Source organism: Herpailurus yagouaroundi, unplaced genomic scaffold (genome assembly GCF_014898765.1).
Source record: "Herpailurus yagouaroundi ecotype Mexico unplaced genomic scaffold, PumYag 166, whole genome shotgun sequence".
NCBI lineage: Eukaryota > Metazoa > Chordata > Mammalia > Carnivora > Felidae > Herpailurus > Herpailurus yagouaroundi.
The window spans coordinates 4,118,584-4,126,393 of NW_024412407.1; positions in this window are offsets into that span (position 1 = coordinate 4,118,584).

Sequence of the window (7,810 nt, forward strand, 5' to 3'; positions counted from 1 at the left end):
GGGGGGGAGGCAGTGCACAGGTGGGCCGTGGCCTATTAGATGGGGGGCAGTGCGCCGATGGGCCACGGCCTAAGAGACGCTGGTGTGCATTGGCTGGCCGCAGTCTAGGAGACTGGGTGTGCGGGCATGCAGAGCGGTGGGCCCCAGCACACCGGGGTGGCCAGGGGCAGGAGGCCAGCGAGGCTGGCGGAGTGGCCCGGATGGGGCTGTGCCCGTTGGCTTCCACTCACGGGGCGGACGCACCTGAGGAGTGCTGCCCTCACCGTATCTGAGCCTTCATTCATTGGCCAGATCCAGTGCGCTCATATAGTACAGTTGGGCCACTGTTGTGGGAGGGGACGTGCAGGGCCCCTGGGCACTGCTAGCTCAGACTTGTAGGGCCCGGAAGGCTTCCAGAAGTCAGGGCAGCTAAACTGAGGCACGGAAGCTGGGAAGGGGAGAGGGAAAGCAGAGAACAAAGCAAACGCAAGGTGGGGATCAGAGGTAATATAGCCACTGGGGAACCCAATTTCTGTGATACGTGTTTTGTAGTAGTTTGCTTTCAAGTGGTCACCTCAGGGTGAGCTGATAAAATCAAACTGCAGGACCTGCAAAGTTGACAAAAACTGCCTGATGGTAACTGCCCGCTCGCTCGCTCTCTTTCTCTCTCTCACTCACTTCAGTCCCAAGCCTGAGAGATGCGTTATTCCTGGCCCCTATCTAGAACCCCTGAAATGACCTTTGACATTCCAAACACTGTGGGGAGAGGACAAGATAAGTGGCACCAGTTAACTGATCCATTGAACAAGTAGGTATTAACCTCACATTATGCACCTGTCCTGAAATAAGTATCACATCGCAGGAGGAGTGTTAAGACCCGTCCCTCTGACCCAGGGAACTTTGTAACTTGGCTAGCAGAGAAAATCACCTGGGGAACAAAGAAATAAACTATGACACCCAAACCTAATGCAAATTCAGACGCAAGGGATTGATGTGGGCTGTGGCAGTCTGGGAAGGTCCCTGAAGGAGGGGGTTGTGAGCTGGGCCTAGATTGAGGGGGAAGATGAAGAAGAGGAAGGAGATGTAGTGAAGACCAGCTGGGCTAATGGTACAGCATAAACAAAGGCATGGACATATATCCATGCATATTTCCCCAGAGAAACAGAACCAACAGGATATGTAGAGATAATATATTTATTATGGAAATTGGCTCACACGCAATTAAGGAGACTGAGAAATCCCATGATAGGTCATCTGCAAGCTAGAGAACTTGGAAGACCAGTGGTATCAGTCAGTCCAAACCCAAAGGGCTGAGAACCAGGAGCTCTGGTGTGGGAGGCCAGGAGAGATGGATGTCCCAAGTCAAGGTGAAAGGGGGAATTTACCCTTCCGCCACCTCTTTGTTCTATTTGGGCCCTCAGTGGATTGGATTGAATGACACCCGCCTGCATTGGTGAGGGCAGTTCTTTACTAGGTCTACTGACTTAATGCTGATCTCTTCCAGAAACACTCTCATGGACACACCCGGAAATACTGTTTTACCAGCTATCTGGGCATCCCTTAGTCTAGTCAAGTTGATACATCAAATTTACCATCACAATAATGATAATGTAATGGGTGTGTGTGGGTGTGTGGGTGTAATTTTATTATTGTTTTTACTGTTTTCTATTATCTTACAGAGACAAAAGAGAGAAGCCATGCCTTAAAATTTTTGATCAGGATATGTAAGACAAAAATTAAGTTAAAGGTTTCTTCCTGGTTTTGTATTTGATTTGATTTTGTTTTAAAGTCCAGAATCAACATGTGTGGCCCTCTTCCCTTTAGCAGAGTCATTTAATACAGCTTTTGGATATGCAATAGTCAGCCTGGAGCCTGCTTCCTACTTAAGAGTAAAGGCATTGATTGCTCGGCAGAACTTACGAGAAAATTTTCAGTGTGCAAAGGAAGCTGGGGAAGAGGGAGGAAAGAAGCAGGCAGCCCAATAATATGGCAGAAGGCCGGGCCTGAGCCCAAAAGAGATCTAGGAGAGTTTCACTGTGGTGGGTTGACCCAGGGTTTTTAAACAGTAATGATCCAATGTTTGGTTTTAAATTGTTTTATTGTTGCTATCTTGAGCTGTGCTGAAGGCTGCTTCTCTTAATCCCACACGGTCAGTAACAAGGGAACAATGTGGGCTGTGGTTAGTCTAGGAGATCGGTCACCTGGTGAGGAATTAAAGTATGGGTCAGTAAAAGGACAGCCACCTTGCTCATATTATCTTTCTGAGGTCGTCATGGTGGGCAGCATTAAATCAAAGGAGGCAAGGGGCGCCTGGGTGGCTCAGTCGGTTAAGCGTCTGACTTCAGCTCAGGTCGTGATCTCACGGACTGTGAGTTCGAGCCCCGTGTTGGGCTCTGTGCTGACAGCTCAGAGCCTGGAGCCTGCTTGGGATTCTGTGTCTCCCCCTTTCTCTCTCCTCCCCTGCTCATGCTCTGTCTCTCTCTTTTCAAAAATAAATAAACATTAAAAAAACTTTTTTTAAAAATCAAAGGAGGCTATTAGTGGGGGCTTACAGGTGGTGACACATGGGAAAGGGAACAGATCAGGGGCACGCTGAAATGGGGAGGGTGCATATTGGAGTGAAACAAGTTGCAGCATGAACTGATCCAGGGGCAGACAAGAGACAAACTTCCTATTCCCCGAATATCTTAGTGGAAGGTGATACTTGAAAGGGGAGAAACACAGTTAGGGTATATTTCTCTGTGTGGGGGGAATGTGATCAGACTGGCTTTGAAAGCAAGTCAAATGACAGGTCTTGGTGTGACAGTTAACAGGGATGCAACACATTCTTTTACAGATTCTGATCAAAAACAGGTGCATGTAGCCAAGTCATGAAAGGGCAATGAAAAATGCAATGGGCCAGTAACTGCAAAGGTCCTGCACCTGGATTTCCTCTGCATTTTCTAGATCTTCACTCTTCTGTAACCATCACTTCCTTTCTTTGTGGGATCACGCCCATCTGCAGAGGTAGGCAGCCGCCAAAATGACCTCCAATCCTCCTTCTCCTGGTAGTCACACCCTTGTTTAATCATTGGGCCCCCCCCCCCCCACTGCCTATAGGGTTAGCTGGATTTAGTGACATGTTTCTAGCATATAGAAAGTGGCAGAGGTAATGGGCCATCCTTTCCAAGATTAGGTTATAGAAAGATTGTGACTTGCTCTTAAAAAAAAAAAAAAATTGGGGGGCGCCTGGGTGGCTCAGTTGGTTAAGCCACCAACTTCGGTTCAGGTCATGATCTCGCGGTCCGTGAGTTCGAGCCCCGCGTTGGGCTCTGGGCTGACGGCTCAGAGCCTGGAGCCTGTTTCAGATTCTGTGTCTCCCTCTCTCTCTGCCCCTCCCCCATTCATGCTCTGTCTCTGTCTCAAAAATAAATGTACTTAAAAAAAAAAAAAAAGAAAAAATTTTTTTTAAATGTTTATTTCTGAGACAGAGAGAAACAGAGCGTGAGCAGGGGAGGGGCAGAGAGAGAGGGAAACACAGAATCCCAAGCAGGCTCCAGGCTCCGAGCTGTTAGCACAGAGTCCAGTGCGGGGCCTGAACTCACAAACCGTGAGACCATGAAGTTGGTCGCTCAACCGACTGAGCCACCCAGGCGCCCCGTGACTTGTTCTTGACGTTCTCTCTACCTATCTTGCTCTGAGGGACGTTGGCCGCCATGTTGTGAGTTGCTCTGTGGAGTGGCTCCTAGCAGTAGCCAGTGAGGAACTGAAGTCCTTGATTTGATGGCCCCGGAAGAACCAAATCCTACCGCACCACACGAGGGGGCTGGTGCGCAGATCTCCCCCTGGTCAAACCTTCAGATGAGAGCACAGTTCTGGCTAACACCACAACTGCAACCTCATCAGAGACCTTACAGCAGAGGATTAGCAAGCCACACTCAAGATTCATGCCCCACAGAAACTGTGAGATGATTTTTTTATTGTTTTAAGGCACTGAGTGTTTGGAATAATTTGTTACGCAGCAACAGGTAATACATCTTGTTTCTCCTACCTTTGAAGGAGGATGAGAGCATTAGTGCTGGGTCTGTGTCTAGGGCTTGGGGTTGGTTGGTTGGCTGTGTGGGGGAAGGCAGATGTCAGGGCTGACTAGGTCTGGAGTTGGGCCAAGTTTTATTCTTCCTAGTTGTGCCCGAGGGCTCCACTTGGGGCGCATGTGAAGCCCAGAAATCTTTTCAATAGAAATTTTTTACGATGCAGACTTTAAATAATAACAACAGTGTAAATATCCACATACCTACCACCTCATTCACTATTTTTGTTTTACTGAATATTTAGTCCATATAAAAGAATATTTATTTATTTATTTATTAAATGTTTATTTTTGAGAGAGAGATTGCACACAAGAGATGGGGAGGGCAGAGAGAGAGGGAGACAGAGGATCCGAAGCAGGCTCCGCACTCCCGATGCAGGGCTCGAACCCATGAACCGTGAGATCATGACCTGAGCCGAAGTCAGACGCTTAACTGACTGAGCCACCCAGGGGCCCCTAAAGAAGAACATTTATAGTAGAATTTATGTACAGTTTAAAGAATACCGTACCAAGGATACAAGGATACCCACTTAAGAAAAAGAACGTTGTTACTTTTGAATCCGCTGCGTATCCCTCCCTGATTCTTTGCCTTTCTCTTTCCTTTAGAAGGAAATGTTCTGAATTTTGTACTTGTTATTCCATTGGTTCTCTTTATAAACCTGGGGGTACAGGATGGTAGCCATTAGCTACAGATGATAATTTAAATTTACATTTAATTAAATAAACATCCAGTTGATCAGTCATGTTGACCATATTTTAAGCGCTTAATAGCCACCTATGTCTAGTGGTTACCATACGGGACAGCAAAGTTCTAGAGTATTTACACCATTGCAGAGCTCCGTTGGACAGCTCTGCTCTCCACAGTATGTTGTCTAGTTTTGCATGTTTTTGAACTTTACATAAGTTGCATCATACATTGAGTTTTCTTTTGCAGCTAGCTTTATTTTATTTGTATTAGGTTCTTGACTTTCACTCATGTGGCTATCTATAATTGTAATTCATTTATTGTACTGGGAATATGACACAATGGGCTTATCTATTTTGGAATCCAGTATCCCTAGAAGGCATTTATGACATCACTCTTTCTTAGATTTGTTGATATTTCTAGGCCAAGTGGTTCATCTGCACCTTTTTTTCAAATTGTCGCCAATCTCCAAAAAATATTCCAATGTATTTATTGAAAGAAATCAACATATAAGTGCATTCACTCAGTTCAAACCCATGTTGTTCAAGGACCAACTGTACTTTCGCTGCCTCTGTGGCTTGTCTTTTCATTGTCTTCAAGTTGTCTTGCACAGAGCAGAAATTTTTAATTTTAATGAAGTCAACTTTATCGATTCTTTCTTTCATATATAATGCCTTTGGTGTTCACCTAAAGTCATCACCAAATCCAAGGTCATCTATGTTATTCTCCTATGTTCTAAGACTTTTATATACTTCTGTGTTTTACATTTATGTCTGTGATCCATTTTGAGTTAATTTTTGTGAAGGATGTAAGGTCTGTGTCTAAATTTTTTTTTTCATGTGGATGTCTAATTGTCTCAGTACACTTGTTGAAAAGACCATCTTTGCTCCCTCGTTAAAGATCAGTTGACTATATTTGTGTGGGTCTATTTCTGGGCTCCCTGTTCTCTTCCAATGAAGTATTTGTGTGTTCGTTTTGCCAATACACCCTGTCTTGATTACTGTAGCTTTATAGTATTGTCTTGAAGTCAGGTACCATTAGTCCTCCAACGTTGTTCTTCTCCTCCAATATCGTGTAGTCTATTCTGGGTCTTTTTACTCTCTGTATAACCTTTAGAATCAGTTTGTTGATATCCACAAAATGCTGGAATTTTGACTGAGCTTGCACTGAATCTATAGACCAAGGTGGGAATCCTGACAATATTATCTTTCTGTCCATTAACATGGCATATTACTTAGTTCTTTGATTTCTTTTATCAGAGTTTTGTAGTTTTCCTCATATAGCTTTTTTTTTTTAATTTTTTTTTCAACGTTTATTTATTTTTGGGACAGAGAGAGACAGAGCATGAACGGGGGAGGGGCAGAGAGAGAGGAAGACACAGAATCTGAAACAGGCTCCAGGCTCTGAGCCATCAGCCCAGAGCCCGACGCGGGGCTCGAACTCCCGGACCGCGAGATCGTGACCTGGCTGAAGTCGGACGCTTAACCGACTGCGCCACCCAGGCGCCCCTCATATAGCTCTTATACATATTTTTGTTAGACTTATACCTAAGTACTTCATTTTGGGGGCCGGTTAATGTAAATAGTATTGTATTTCAAATTCCAGTTGTTCATTGCCGGTATGTAAGAGAGCAATTGACTTTTGTATATTAACCTCCTATCCTGCAATTCTGCTGTATTCACTTATTTATTCTAGGAGTTTCTTTATTGAATCTTTTGGATTTTCTGCATAGATAATCATGTCCTCTGCAAATACAGTTTTATTTCTTCCATCCTAACCTGTATACCTTTCATTTCCTTTTCATATTTCATTAGCTAGGACTTAACAGTACAATGTTGAAAAGCAGTGGTGAGAGGGGACGTTTTGCCTTGTTCTTGACTATAGTGGGAAAGCTTTGGGAGTTTCTCCGTAGTAAGTATGAGGATAGTTGTAGGTTTTTTAGTAGATGTTTATCACGTTGAGGAAGTTCCCCCTCTTGTTTACTAGGTTTTGTTTTTTTTTTTTTTAAATCAGGAGTGTTGAATTTTGTCATATGCTTTTTCTGCATCTATTGTTATATTTTTCTTCTTCAGCCTCTTGTGATGGCTTAGTTTTATCTTATTTAAATTTTATTTTATTTTATTTATTTATTTATTTTTTTTGAGAGAGAGAAAGTATGTGTGTGAGCAGGGAAGGGGCAGAGAGAGGGAGAGAGAAACCCAAGCAGGTTCTGTGCTGACAGCAGATTTGCTGACAACAAATACTGATGTGGGATTTGATCCCATGAATGATGAAATCATGACCTGAGCTGAAAATCAGGAGTCAGACCCTCAACCCACTGAGCCAGGCAGGTGACCCATGATGGATTGATTTTAAAATGTTGAACCAGCCTTGCATCCCTAGGATAAATACTACCTGGTCACGGTCTACTACAGTTCTTTTTATACATTGTTGGATTTGACTTGCTAATGTTTTGAGAATTTTTGCATTTGTGCATGAGAAGCATTGTTCTGTTTTCTTAGAATATCTTTGTCTGGGAGGCACCTGGATGGCTCAGTCAGTTAAGTGTCCGACTTCAGCTCAGGTCATGATCTCACAATTTGTGGGTTTGAGCCCTGCATCGGGCTCTGTGCTGACAGCTCGGAGCCTGGAGCCTGCTCCGGATTCTGTGTCTCCCTCTCTCTCTGCCCTTCCCCACCTTGTGCTTTGTTTCTCTCTCTCTCAAAAACAAACATTAAAAAATTAAAAAAAAAAAGAATATCTTTGTCTGGTTTTGGGTTTAGGGTAACTCATGAAATGAGTTAGGAATTACTTCTTCTGTTTATACCTTCTGAGAGAGATTGTGGAGAATTGGTTTAATTTAGTTACTATAATTCCTTAAGTGTTTGGTAGAATTCACCAGTGAACCCATTCAGGTATACTGTTCTCTATTTTTTTAAATTTATTAAAAAAACTTTTTTAATGTTTAGTTTTGAGACGAAGAGAGCGCGAGTGGGGAAGGGGTCGGGGGGGGGGGGGGTGGGTCAGACTCTGAAGCAGGCTCCAGGCTCCAAGCTGTCAGCACAGAGGCCGACACAGGCCTTCAAACTCAAGAACAG